Consider the following 16,053-nt stretch of genomic DNA (forward strand, 5'->3'; position numbering starts at 1 on the left):
TAACAAAATTTCGAACCTTCGGTAAACAAGTGTTTCGTCTAAACCTAACGTTATGCATTGATAAATTTTGTTTTTGAAAATAGTTGTTGTGCTTGCTTTTTTTTCAAAAAAATGTTATATTGTTGACTTAGTATATGTATAGTTCTAAAAAAAGAAGAAAAAAAAAGGTGATATATATATATATATTCAGTCTCAAAATCATCTTTTTCTATTAGATTTTGTGAAATTTATTTGGTAATTTAGTGAATGGTTCTTCTTTCTTCTTATTTTTTTCCCTCTACAGACCAACACATTTTTATAACTTTATAAAGCATTATAATTGTTCCATTGATATTGTTTCACACTCTTATCTTTTATAGTCCTTTGTTCCGATTTCTGTTATTTAAATAACTTAAACAAATAAAATATTATTTTATTTTTCTCTTATCCGTTATATAATTTAATTCATTAATTAAATTATTAAAATATTTTTTGTTTTAAATTATTATTTTATATTAATATATTTTAAATTATTTAATTAATTTTTTTTACCTCCACAATGTCATCATCAATTATTACAATTTTTTTTATCTCTCCATTTTTTTTAAATAACCCAAATCCAAATCACCAAAAAGAACACTAGTTGCTTCTCCACTGCATTCTGCACCATCATCATTTCTTCCCTCCAGAATTTACATTTAACGCATACAAATTACGGTTAATTCGATACTACTAATACATGCATTACATGTATCTTACTCATTAAGTGACACTTATATACAAAAGTGAAGTATCACCTTCCTTATTTGTTAATTTTTTTTTCTTTGTACATGTAGCGATTTTTTAATGGATACATGCACTACCTGTACTGATAGCATCGAACTAACCTACAAATGACTAATGTCAATAATAATAATAATATCACATCGAAATCAAACAAATTCAATACTTTTTTGGAATTTTTAGTGAATAAGCAATAAACAAGCTTAAATGATGAGTGAGTAACCATAGTTTTAAAATACGCGGGGTCGAACCAGCGGTCCAACCAAGGGCGGATCCAAGTACAAGGCTGCCCGGTAGTCCAAAATATTTTGTATGTATTTGACAATAACGACGGTAAATTACAGTCGTTATTGATGATTTCTCGTCGCCAAAAGGTACTAGTGATAGTTAACTTGATTTATTTTGTTTGTTTACTTGATATTATTATCAAACTAACCCGGATATATTTTTTGATAAAAAATTAGCCTGGGTAGATTTCAAACTTCAACATGATTACCTTACGAACTAGTCAAAATTTGGTTTGACCAGATGATTCGATTGAAAATCCGAACCGAAATTTTCCGGTTCGAAAGGTTATCTCCTACATATGCATTAATTCTCTTTCTCTCCTCGATGACTTTGCCGCTCCGGTCCGGTTGGTTCCAAATAGGGAGACCATTATCCCCCAATGACTATGCCCATTTGCAGCGCCGATCCGAATGGCTCATTGCATCTTCTTAATGCTGTTTTCATGTCAATGCACTTTCCACTGATACGTAAATAGAGTATTTTTGGGCCTTTATGGAGAAGATATCCTAAATTTTGGTAATCAATTTTTTACCACTTAGTGTAGGACCAATACAAGTTTATTGCTACAAGTATGGATTATTGAAAAGAATGAAAAGAATAAGACATAGATATTTTCAAATATTCATGTCACGTTAAAAAATTACTCCAAACAATCGGCCATTCTTCTGAATGAGTGTGACCTTTTATAATAAAAGTCAATGATTCCAAGCGTGCGACCATTCTCCCTTAATAGTCCGACTATCTTGCAGTTTCAGTCGACGGCCTTGTTGGATTGAAATAAATGAGAGAAAAGAATGGACTAGTCTCTTTCTGGGATTCCATACATTGGGGCTTTATATTCATAATGATGTCATGCTTGCTTTTAGTACTTTAGAGAAACAAATCTTGATTAAACCTATATTTGTTCATTGGATACAATCTGCTCATGGTAAAACTTCATATGAATTTGATGTACTTTTATCTTCAACGAGTGGCCCGACATTCAATGTTGATCGAAGCATATGAATGTCAGGTTGGTTAAATGCTATTAATGAGAATAGTAATTCGTTATTCTTAACCATAAGCCCTGAAAACTTTTTAATTCGTCATTCTATAAGTCCTGAAAACTTTTTAATTCGTCATTCTATTCTATTGCTCTACTAAATATATTAGTAAGAAAAATATCAAGATAAATAATAATAATAATAATAATAATAGTAGCTGTCAATTTGTAAATATGGAGTAGAGGGAGAAAATGTATTTATTGTTCAGTTGTCAATATGTTGATAATTTTTTTTTCATTTTTTCTTATTCATGGTTTTTTCCATAATTAAACAATTAATTAATACATGTAAAATATAAAAAATGGTCCTACCGATTCAAACCAAAGTTCGTCCAAAATTCTGAATCAATAACTAAAACGGTTTTCAAAACATGGTGAATAACCATCAAACTAAAAGTACCAATATTGTCATTAAAATAAATTTATTCAATTTTATGTATTTGTATTATATTTATACAAATAAAATAAATTACTTTTTTATCATTAAAATAATATATATTAAAATTTTAAAATAATATATATAATTTTTAACTTTTTTAATATAAAAACTTAACATAATCTCATAATTATTACCTTTACTCATCACCTATTCACTTAAATTAGTCAGTTAATATGATTTAAGTTTGAAAATATATATTTTAAATTAATTATTTAATTTATAAATTTTAATAGATTAACAAATTATTTAAATATAAAAAATTATATTAAAAAATTTACAATACAAAAGTTAACATCATTATTATTTTTCTTTAATTTAAATAAATATTATACAAATTTAAAGATTTTATTTTGAATTTATTGGCCAGAAAATTGGGAAAATTATGGCTAAGAACCAAATGGGTATGTATATCCACCCGCAGCCTCCCCGATTGCTTCGTATTCATTTCTGGAACAGGAAATCAAAAGGAAAACTATTAACATGGATTTGTTTTCATTAATCATCACATTCAACACAGTTTATACCACTTTTATTTTTTTTGCATGAACATAGTCTCCTTGATTAATAATTGCAGCTGCCTCACAACATCGGTCATGCTTATATTGTTTTGGGGGCAGCTCATCAGAGCAAGCCAAACCAATCTTCAATATAGCGATCAAACAAACCAATATCAGTGTTACTTTAAAAAAATTGTAGGATCCATAACAATCTCATCGGCCTTAATTTCCAAGAGCAACTGCAAACATAAAATCAGTAGGTGATGCAGCGTGCGTGGCTAGGATGAACCTTTATCAAGATTCGTTGATTCTTACGAATACCGAAAGTTGATAGATATTGATGAAACCTCGTTTTCTAATTAATAATCTTCCCCTAACAAAGTGTTTTAAGATTCTTTTAAATACTCAAACCCTAGCTTGCAAAAGAAATAAACAACTTTTAATAAATTGCAAAAAACACCCGAAACTAATAAAAATGCGATTTTGAGCCCCTAAACGTTTCCGCCCGAAAAACACTAGGCAATCGTCGAAATCTGACACTTGCGAGATATTTTCGGATGCTGCAACTTTCGCATAAACGCCTCTTCGACTCGCACCGCATCATTCCCCCCAGGGTAGAAAAGATTCGTCCTCGAATCTGGAACCGCATCATCCTCATCAGAAGAAGACTCACCCACAAAAGGAACAAGATGCTTCACATTGAACACATTAGAGGTACGCACATGGCTGGGAAGGCGTAAACGATAAGCATTGGGGTTGATCTTCTCCACAATCTCAACAGGACCAATCTTCTTAGCAGCAAGCTTGCTATATTCATGAGCTGGAAAACGATCCTTAGTCAGAATAGCCCACACAAAGTCACCAACTTCAAAATCAACAGCACGCCTTCTCAAATCAGCCTTCTCCTTGTACTTGGCAGTAGCAGCAACCAAACGGTCATGAGTGGTCTGATGAACCTGAGCCAACTGACCAACAAAATCCGCAGCAGTGGAATGAGGACGCACCTTGCTGGGCAGCGCTAACAAATCAAGAGGAGCACGCGGAGACAGCCCGTAAATCACATGGAAAGGACTGAAACCAGTGGAGCGATTAACAACATGATTGTGAGCAAACTTCCCAATGAAAGGGCGAAGAGCCTGGTTCATCACACGCATAAAGGTGCTAGGAGCATTCGACAGACCAAACGGCATAACCAGCCACTCATATAAGCCCTCACGAGTCTTAAAGGCAGTCTTCCACTCATCACCCATGCGAATACGAATCTGATGGTATCCACTCTTGAGATCCAGTTTGCTAAACACAGAAGCACCACCCAACTGATCCAACAAGTCATCCAACCGGGGAATAGGAAACCGATAACGCACTGTAATCTTGTTGATAGCACGACTATTAATGCACATACGCCAAGACCCATCCTTTTTTGGGGTAAGAAGGGCCGGGACAGCACAGGGACTAAGGCTCTCTCGAATGTGTCCCTTAGCCAGCAAGTCCTCCACCTGTCTACGCAACTCTTCATGTTCTTTGGGACTCATGCGGTAATGAGGACGGTTGGGTAGGGCAGCACCTGGAACCAAGTCAATGTGATGCTGGATATCACGCAAAGGAGGCAAGGCACAAGGCAGATTCTCAGGAAAAACATCTGCAAACTCCTGTAACAGCGGCTGCACTGGAATAGGCACCTCAGAACTAGCACCACAGGTAATCAGCGAACAAAATAGAGCAAACACCATGCCAGATTCGACCATGGCGGTCTGAAAAGGACCCCAAGACAACAAGGTGGCAGGGGGGACGCATGATGAGTGGGGGCAGCACCCTTCTTGGGCTGATTTGGCATCAACACAATCTTGGTACCATGAAATAAGAACGTGTAGGTATTAGCACGCCCATCATGTATAACTGAATGATCAAACTGCCAAGGGCGACCAAGTAAAAGGTGACAAGCATCCATAGGAACCACATCACAATATACAGCATCACGATAATGGGAACCAATGGAAAAATTAACAAGTACGCGCTTGGAAACTGTAACATCCGTACCTTGACTCAGCCAGGACAGGCGATAAGGCTTGGGGTGAGGTTCAGTGGACAGACCTAGCTTCGAAACTGCAACCTCAGAAATCACATTCTCACAACTCCCAGCATCAATGATGAAGGTGCAAACTTTGCCACCGATGGTACAAGTGGAATGGAACAGATTATTGCGTAACCACTCGTTGTCAGGAGCACGAGGAGTTAAACATGATCGACGAATCACCAAAAGGGGGCCAACATCACCAGAAACATACTCCTCCGCTGCCTCATCATCATAAACATCATACACTGGGGCTGAATCTGAAGGAAGAGCAGAGTCAGGATCATCCACCTCAGTAAAAAGACCACGATTGGTGGACTTTGGGTTGCGACACTCTGCTTGGCGATGGCCAACTTCACCACAATTGAAACAACGCAAGCCACCGGGACGTCCCTGCGGGGGGGCTGTAGTGCTGCGAGGGGGGGCTGGGGTGGGATGGGCCGGCTGGGAAGAAGAACCAATGCCACTAGTGGGGACAACCTGTTTTCCAAAGCTACCTGAACCGCGCCTGGCTAGTTGTTTCTCAGCCTGTGAAGCACGCTGATGTGCCTCAGAAACAGTCAAGGGATCAAACATATTCAAAATATCCTGCAACTGGAGGCGAAGGCCACCAATATAGCGAGAAACCAACTGGAGAGGGGACTCAGACAGGTCAACACGAGCCACAAAGGTGTAAAACTCAGTGGAATAGTCATCCACGGAACGAGAACCCTGACGAAGATTCTGGAACCGCTGGTACAGGTTACGTTCGTAATTATATGGTAGAAACGCAGCCCTAATATGCTTCCTGAATTTGTCCCAATTCGTGAGCTTTGCCTTACCATGACGAACACGTGTCTGTTTCAACTGCTGCCACCATGCTTGTGCACGACCATGTAAGCGGATCGTAACAAGGGGTACACGACGATCTGCAGGAACTTCCTTGAAATCCAGAATCTCTTCAACCTGAGAAAGCCAATCAATAAACTCTTCCGGTGGTAGACTACCATCGAACTTAGGGATTTCCACCCTGAAAGCCTGCTCCCAGCGATGATTGGGGCGTTCAGGGGATCGATTCCGAAGACCACCGAGAGGGTTTTCATCTGTCATCGTAACATCATCTTCAGGGTGGTGCATGTGCATAGATGCATCCATCCGTTGCGTCAACCATTCAACCTGCCGCCTCAAATCGTCGTTATCACGGCGAAACTCAGCGTTTTCACGTCGCAACTCAGCAAGGTCACCATCATCAGCACCAGGGGTAGGGTTGCACGGCTGTCTTCGGGGCGGCATACCTCAGGGTCGACTGGAAACTGATACCAACTGATGCAGCGTGCGTGGCTAGGATGAACCTTTATCAAGATTCGTTGATTCTTACGAATACCGAAAGTTGATAGATATTGAGGAAACCTCGTTTTCTAATTAATAATCTTCCTCTAACAAAGTGTTTTAAGATTCTTTTAAATACTCAAACCCTAGCTTGCAAAAGAAATAAACAACTTTTAATAAATTGCAAAAAACACCCGAAACTAATAAAAAATGCGATTTTGAGCCCCTAAACGTTTCCGCCCGAAAAACACTAGGCAATCGTCGAAATCTGACACTTGCGAGATATTTTCGGATGCTGCAACTTTCGCATAAACGCCTCTTCGACTCGCACCGCATCAGTAGGCTTCTTTCCGGTTAACATCTCTAGTAACAAAATCCCGTAACTGTAAACATCACCTTTCATGGACATTTCACTTCCACTTCCATACTCTGATAAAGATAAGAAAATTATACCATTACTTATATAGAAACAAGAAAACAGAATTTATGGCTAACGGCTAACCTAACTGGTGCTGCATATCCAATTGTGCCCATCACTCCCACCGAACTACTGTGATGGGAAATACCCATTTCTGGATGATAAAGTCTCTGAAATCTCCAACATGTGCAACCATTTGTTGGTCAAGAAGAATGTTACTTGACTTGAGATGATCACAATGAATAAATCAATGAAGGTAATTGAGTACAGAAGTCACGTTAATCACCACTCTTAAACGTTGCAGGAGATTGAACTCAGGCCGCTAGTAATTTCTTGAGATGGATGTAGCTATTTTACTAGATTCTCATTCATCATGTGAGTTCGTAAACTAGAGCTTTGAATTCGTTACCTTCAAAATTAATGCTTGAGCAACAAGTTACAATCTTGATGAGGTTCCTGTGTCTAATGTTTTTAACACTTTACATTCTGCCATGAAGCTCCTCCTCGCACCTGGGTTTACAAGATTAAGTACTTTAATCGTAACATCTCCGATCTGATCAAGAACTCCTCTGTAGGCGAAGCCAAAACTGTCAGCACCAATCAAATTGCTAGAAGAGAAGTAGAGAACCCATCTGTTGCTTTGAGGAGCTCTTCGTAGGAGACTTGCACGAAAGACTCCTTGGGCACCAATTCCAAAGTCGTGGATTCCCTTTTCCTTTTCCAAAAGTAAAACAACAAGCTTGAAAGTATGATTAATATTCCAGTATTGAAGCACCCACTATTGCATAGATGCATTGCATAGATGCATTGCATAGATGCATTGCATAGATGCATTGCATAGATGCATTGCATAGATGCATTGCATAGATGCGTTTGGATGAGAAGAAGAAGTTATGATTCAGTTTCTTGACAGGACATGTTGGAAATTCTAAAGAAGGTATTCCACCGCATAACTTATCGCTCCCATACACGGATACTGAAGTTGAGTTTGCAAAAGACCATGTAAAGGCATTTCCCCATTGGAATCATTGAAGGACAAGTTAAGGTTGATCAAGGAAAGTTTCTCCAGGAATGTTGGGATTTGCCCCGATAGATTATTTCTTGACAGGTCAAGAATTTCAAGTCCTCTCAAGAATTCCATGGACGTGGGAATAAATCCTTGGAGCATTATGTGTGGAGAGGTTATACAATGATGAAGGGATCACACCACAGATCTGATTATCACCCAATTCAAGTATTTCGAGATTCTTTGATTGCCCCAAGTTATTTGGAATAGTTCCACCAAACAGATTACCTCTAGCAGAAAAGACCTGAAGAGAAGTGATATTGCCCACAAATTTTGGAATTGTTCCAGTTAAATTGTTTTCATGTATAGAGATCACCTTGGGCATTGACAAGGAGCTAAATTCTTCAAGGATGATTCCCACAAGATTATTGTTAGCACTAAATAGATACGCGAGGTTCGAGCAGCGCTACAGGTAGACTGGAATCCTTCCCTGGAAATTGTTCATCTCGAGCACCAATACTTTGAGCCTGTACAAGCCACCAATTTCATTTGGGATTTCACCACGGAAAGTATTGTTGTATAGCAACAGTTGTCTAAGAAATGTGAGATTTCCTACATGAGGAGACAAGGTGCCCGACAAACCGCAAGAGCTTAGATCAATGAGGTGACCCTCTTGTGTCTTTTACCGCAGACCACACCTTCCCAATTGCAGAAATGGAAAGACACATTCCATGAACTCAAAGTCCACACACCAAAAGGGTCCTGGATCTTTGACTTCATAGCCAATTAATAGTGCAGAATGATCAGTCTCGTTATTATTAAGAGCAACAGTAGTAAAGATGAGTATCAATTGTTGTAGCACCAACCAAAACCTCATTTTCGGAATTGTATTACTGAGTAAAACTATACATGAAGCATCACATATCAACATACTATGGTAATAAATACAGAGGAGTGATAGAGTGAGGGAATTTAGTGAGGGAATGACGTGGCATCACCTTCATTGGTTGGAAAGGGTAAAAATAAAAGGAAAGAGAGAAAAGAGAGAAATTATTTGATTTTTTCAGCGAATAAAATTATGCCACGTCATTCCCTCACCAAATTCCCTCACCAAATTCCCTCACCTAATCATTTCTCACAAATACAAGCCAGGGAGATTTTTTTTGTTTGCTAAATAAAAGCCTACCATGGTGGGAGACTTGACTTTTTTAACTTTGGGATAACATCTGATTTTTAAATAAATAAAAAAAATTCAAATATAAAATATTACTTATAACATAAATGAAAAAATAAATAAATCCCATTAATTTCTAAGCATATGATCAAAGCTTTTAAAACAGATTCACTTACTCTGGTCATCGACTTTATATTTTTTGTGTTTATTTTATAAAATACAGCGAAATCGATTAAGCACCATAATAGCCGAAAAATACGAACTTGACAAATACAGTAAATCAACAATGTGAATCATCTAATTCGAATGAACCACTTTAACTTAGGAAGGTGAATTAATAAAGAGAATGTGCTTATAAAATAATCTAGTTTTACTTTAACGAAACTATCAAAAAAAAAAAAAAAAAAATTTTGGTTCAATCTTCAAAAGAACCTACTAAAAAGCAATTTTAGAATAAAATAATTTACTGATAATCCAATAAATATTTCAAGTGACAAGAGTCATTAATAGATCAAAATCACACCTAATTGATTTTTTTTTTTATTATTAAAAACCCCTTAAATCTTAAATTAAAGTAAATTTAATAAACGTTGAGACGCATTAATAAAAGGAGGTTTCCTAAGTCCAAGGTGCACATTTCTTAGAGTGGGAGAGCAAATGATCATTGAAATAAGAATCAAACTTAATTACCATTATATTATTGTGTCATTATTAAATAATCTATTAAGAAAAACTTTAATACAGAGTTTTTTACACTTGTTACAAAATAATAATAAAAAGTAATGGTTAAAATCCTTATTTAACTCTTACATCTTTAAGATTTTATAGTAGTAGTTAAACGATTTTAATTTTAAATAATTTTTAAATTAATTAAACTTTTACAATTTTAAATTTACGGTTTTGAAATTTTATGAGTTTATAAATGATTTTAATTTTTGATTTTACATAAATGAATTAAATTTAAATTGAAAACTCATGTTGGTCGATTAAACATTGCTTTATATTCATTTATGGACAGAAAATCTAAAGGAAAACTATTAACCTGAATTTTTATAATAATCATCACATTCAACAAATTTTTGTACAACTTTTATTTTTTTTACTTGAATATGGCTTCCTTGATCAATTGCAGCTCCCTCACAAATGCTCATCCTGGTTTTCGGAAGTTCTTCCGAGCAAGCCATATCAGTATTCACCACAATTATTAAACAACTGTTCCTCTCACCAATAGTAACGTCACTTTTTTTAAATTGTTAGATTCGTAACCATCTTAACAACGTTTTCTGTCAAGGTTTCACTAGCAAAGTTACACATGATGTTGAGACCATCTTTTTTTTTATTAACATCTTTAGCAACATATAAATATAAACATGGCCTTTTATTAACATTTTACCTTCAGGAGGACTGTATTCTGATGAATATTATAAAATAATACCATTAATTATAAGGGAATAAATTAGACAAAAAAAATATTTGTTCTGATATCGACTAACCTACTTGTGTTGCATATTAGACTAAAGGTTGGCCCTAGGACCAGGCCAGTTAAGTGGCCTAGGGCTGGCCCTCCCCAAGAGCTTTCATAATTTTAGGTTTGATTAAGGTGTATTCGTACTTTAAATTAATCTCTAATATCAAAACTTAGCTAGTCATCATGGTTAAGGCCATGTTCTCTCCAAGTTTTTAATTTAATCTTTACCAAATCACTTTTCTAATGAATCACTTCTCAACAATCACATTACTCAATTCATTAACTAAAATACTAAAATACCCTCTAATTTAAATTATTATTTTATATTTTATTTATATATATAATACCTTTAAATTTTTTTACCAAAATTAATCATTTTCTCCTCAAAATCATCGTCCATCATCCATTTTTTTTTCTCTCTTAATTTTTAGAAAACCCTATAACCGAACAAGGCCTAAGAAAATGATTGACGAGAAGTTATCTTGAGTAGCATTTACAAAAATTTCAAATTTTGCCACCATGCTTCATAAAATTGTTCATAGTTGAAATAAAAAATCAATTTATTTAATTATTATTAATTTAGTTACCGTTAAAAAAATATAGATACAAGATTAATCAAGATAAATAATAGATGTAATATTAATTAAACATGATAAATAATACAAAATTTACGTGAACACCCCAGACTAAAAACTAAAAAATAAAAATTTAAATGATAAAATAATTAGATATTTTATTTAAAAAATATAAAATAAATATTATAATTCCAAACAAAAAAAAAAATTAAAAATTATAAAATTACATTAGTTTGAATTGAATTGGAATTCTAATAAAATTTAAATTCTTAATTTTAAATGATCTATTAAATTTAAAATTTGGAATTACACTCAATTATAATTATAATTATAATTATAATTATAATTATAATTATAATTATAATGGGATGGTTACACCTAAATGATGTTAATGATATATGATCAATATATTTTATTTATTTGCTAAAAAAGAAAATTAAAATTAAATTAAAATTTCAAACATTATTCTAGACTATTCTATACAAATTAAAATAAATAGAAATCTTAAAATTAATGGTTATCTTTGGAAAATTTACAAGTTGAAGAATCAATTAAATAATATAATGTTGTTTATATTATTTTGTGATTTTTTTTATTGGGCTTTGTGTTGTGTTGTTAAATAATTTGAGAGAAAATAATAGTTATGGATGATGATTTTAAAAAAATGATCATGTTTTTTTATAAAAGAGTTAAAGTGTATTTATATATAAATAAAATAAATAATAATAATTTAAAATATATAATATTTTATTGTTTTAATTAATAAATAAATTGATTTGATAGATGAGAGAATGATGTGATAATTGATTTTTGTGATAAACTCAAATAAAAACGAAACTTTCCGTATATGAAAATAAATTGAATTTATGTTCTAAAATTTAGATCGAATCAAAGATCATTTGAGTCCATAGAAAGTAAAAGCCCATAGGCCCAAGGAAAATTAGGGTTTGACGTTGTTGTATTTAAACAACCCCATTTCTAATTTTTCTTAAACACAGAAAGCCGTCAAACGTATTTGCTCAGGTTAGTTTCTCTTCCGCTTGTCTTATTTTTTGTGTTTGAATATTCTTCTTGTATTTTGTACATGGTCGAATTCGAATCAAGTGATGATGAAACAAAACTGCAACAATATGATGGAATATTTCCATGATTCATTTTTTTTTATATATTTAAGTCTCTGATGATTCGTTTATTTAGACTTCAGATATGATGAGTATTCTTTTGGTCCGTGTTTCTGATTAACCGTGACCGACAATTTTATACCATACTCTGATCTTTATTCATTTTGGTTTATGTCAATTTTCACAAACCCTAACTACTGAGTTGTTTTTGAGATATGATGATTATTCTCTTTGGCTGTGGTTCTGATTTAACCGTGACAGACAATTTTATACCAATCTTCTGATCTCCTTCATTGTTTTGATTTGACCTATATATAATTATTATTATTTGAATTACTCTTCTGCTGCGCTGTGATGAATCACGGATTAAATTCACATGTCAGACTTCAGAGATTTTTGAAAAATAAAATCTATGAGAAGGAAAATTCATGTTTACTGAGCACAAGAGATTTCAATCTAAGTAACAATTTTTTTAATCTGCAGTTCCACTTTTGAATTTTGTGAAGGCAGTAATTCTAATAAAAATTTTAAAATATCTATTTTTTTCTAGCTGTGGGCAAGGAGTAAAAGCTCAAAAACCTTAATTCATTTGAGTTGAATTAAGTCCATTGTCCTAAATTGATGTCATTTAATTTAATGAAATGCCAATTCATTTAATTTAATGAGATGTGAGTTGAAAATTGTTCATTTTAAACATTTTGACTTGTTTAAGAGGGCAATTATTCTCCTTATAGATGGGTCTTGGGTCTTAGTGTTTCCTTGGGTTGGTTATATAGGAATATCTTAGGAAATTAGACCCAAAACCTAGATACAAGTTTTGGTGAATAATTCTCTTTTTTAACATATCAAAATGACATGTCAATTTTGGCTAATTGGATTAAAGAATCATATAGTTTTGATATTATGACTTTTTTTGGTTAAATGTTAGGGTAATGGGTTTTGTCAAACTCCTCGTTCGAGATTTTTGACTTGAAATGACATTGATCTTGACATGTTTTTAACAAATACTAGATTTGGGTGAATTGCTCATCTTCTTAGCAAAATGTTCGATTTGAGACATGCAATTAATATTGCTTTTTTGTTTAACGGAATATTTGATTAAATATCGTTCCTCAGTTTAGCGAAATATTTAACATAAAGTTGAATAGTGTCTTTATATGTTTGCATCATTGAACTCTATATCGTGTGATGATGTTGTTGCGTATAACTTAGCAACTTGTGATAACTTCAAGACTTTGTAAAATTAATCTTCAACTTACTTGGTGGTGAAATAGTTGATAACTATAAGGATGAACTCTTGTCAAAGATAGATCTTTTCGATGATATATATTCTCCATGTTGAAAATATGGACCGGTTTAAAAATAGTTAGTATATCGCTTTAAAAATCGTTAATATAGTATGGTAATATAATTTTAAGAAAATATAGAGAGGCAATATAGATATAATTTTAAAAAGATTGATATTGAATTTTTATATATATATTTTTTAAATTAAAATTTTAGTTAATAATTTATTAATTATTATATTTATAAAAAAATATTAAATTTAAATTAAATTAATATTTATTTATATATTTTATTATATTTATTATAATTATTTAATATATATTATTATAAGAATATATTTGTATTTTTTGAGTTTTTTTTTTCACGTAATGAACCAATAGAAATGAAAAGGAGAATATACACTAATAATGATTTTTCTTTCTATTTAAGGTTTAAAAAAATAAAATATTAATAATAGGCTAAAATTAAAATTTACTATGTAAAGAAAAAAATTAATAAGCAAAGAGATTAGAGAATCTATCATTAATCATAATATATATTATAAATGTTAAAAAGAAATTAGAGATTAAAAGAAATATAAAATTCATATTTTTTTTTATCATTAATCATAATATATATTATAAATGTTAATGAGATAGTTTATATAATTTCTAAATAATATTTATTAAATTTAAATTATAATTAATATTTTTTTTATAAATATATAAATTTATTAATAATTAATTATATCAATTATATATATATATATATGATCATAATTATTAAATAATAATAATAAATTTAATAATAATAAGTAAAAAACTAAAATTTTATGACAATATAATTTAAAGTGTGTGCTATTTTTACGTAAAGATGAAACTTTGATATTACGTCGATTTAAGATATTTAGAAAGAAGTGAGGAGAATTAGTTTTAATGATAATCGAAATTAATGTAAAAAATGAGGTTTTATAAACAATTATGTAGCTTACCATCCCAAAAGTCTGGGAGAGATTATGATATTGAATGTGAAGTCGTCATAGGTTATTTTTTAGATTTTTTTCAAATTTTGTTTCAATTAAAACTCATGAGAGTCGCTACATATTTTTATAAAATGAGTAAAAAGCTAGAGGTATAAATATCGTTTAAGAGATTCTCAAAGGGTCTCTACTATTTAATCTTACCATTTTAAATTATTTACGCTTTAGATTTTTTTACGATTTTCTAACTAAGGATAAAACTAATCACAAAATTACAACATTTAAAAAATCAACAAAAATCTTAAACATAAATAAATAAAATCTAAAACTTCATAAAATAAAAGGGAAAAGGTAGACAAGTCAAGCAGCAACAACATGGTGCGATTGTTCGGTTAACAACGTGCAATAGCCTCCTATCGTGTGCAAAGCGTCGGTCTCTGGCTTGTTCTCGGTCAGGCAGAAGCATTCCTTGGTCGTAGTCTTCCTCCCATAGTCGGATAACAAACAACCGTAGCAAACATCAGTTGGATGCAACAACAACGCACATCGGGCTAATTCTCTCGGTCGACAGCAAGCAAAAGTTCCTCCTCTCGGTCGGGTACAATAATAACAACTTCAAATTCCTCAGTCGCCACCACAGTCTGATGTATCATCGGGTGTTTTTCCTCGGTTGACAACAATTAGTAGATTTCTCCCCTCAATCGCATGCTGTAATAGGTAAACAGCTAACAACGGTTAAAATAATAACTAACGGTTTATTAAACCGTTAATTAGTTAGTAAGTTTCGTTAATTAGTTAGTATTGAACTCTTATATAAAGGAGATATGTAATTGTTTGAAAACAACTTTCAATAATACAATTTCAGCTTATACTTCTCCTTTTCAGATTTTAACTACCATTGCCTTTAGTTCTCAATCGGGTGTAGAAAGCTAGCCCATAGGTGCCTTCAACTCTTGGTTGGATGCGGTTATTGAGTGTAGAAATCAACAACAAGACAGCCTTCCTTCGGTCGTAAGGGATGGTAAACGTAGCCAGCAGAAAGGGGATCAACTATCGTGTGGAAAGTAAAGAACCTAAGAGGTTTCTTTCGGTCGATCAGGTAGAAAACAACATCAGCATGTATATTCATTCAGTCGTATGGGTCGGTAAAGGGGAAAAAAACTTTCTTCGGTCGGGTGGAAACCATCAGAGAACCATTAATCTGTTCCCTCGGTCTGATGTGTCGGCAAAAACTAACCAGGCACGAGATCTAGCTTCCTCGGTCGATCGCGGAGACAGCAGCAAAAAAGCGCTGGAAACGTCACTACAAGTGCTGGAGGCTTTGAAGATTCATTAGTAACCATTGAAGAATAATCGCTACATCAAAGTACATACTTCCCTTTTACGACCTAAACCCTGCTAATATAGTTTAATGGTGGCCACGATCGACCCCAAACTCACATGTAAATTCATATAAATATCAATAGCACATAAATAAACAGAATCATTCAAGAAAACCATACACTTCACCGAATTTAAATCAAGTTCATTTTACCCTTCTTGACGTGAAGAGGGGATTTCCTTGGCGCAGTACATTGGAATCCTGAAGCACCACCCCAAACAATACTGCGAGTCCGCCTATAGTGTGGTAAGGCACAAG

The 16,053-nt window shown here is 33.2% G+C and overlaps 1 non-coding gene and 1 pseudogene across 1 annotated transcript; both read left to right on the top strand.

Moving 5' to 3' along the window:
- The first annotated feature begins 12,144 nt into the window (after nucleotides 1-12,144).
- On the top strand, nucleotides 12,145-12,234 carry LOC124923116 (annotated as a pseudogene).
- A 278-nt stretch (nucleotides 12,235-12,512) lies between these two features.
- Nucleotides 12,513-12,615, top strand: LOC124923128. The gene has a single exon (XR_007098142.1). It is a non-coding gene; the product is annotated as a small nucleolar RNA R64/Z200 family (small nucleolar RNA).
- Nucleotides 12,616-16,053: the final 3,438 nt, after the last annotated feature.

Source organism: Impatiens glandulifera, chromosome 1, assembly GCF_907164915.1.
Source record: "Impatiens glandulifera chromosome 1, dImpGla2.1, whole genome shotgun sequence".
Lineage (NCBI taxonomy): Eukaryota > Viridiplantae > Streptophyta > Magnoliopsida > Ericales > Balsaminaceae > Impatiens > Impatiens glandulifera.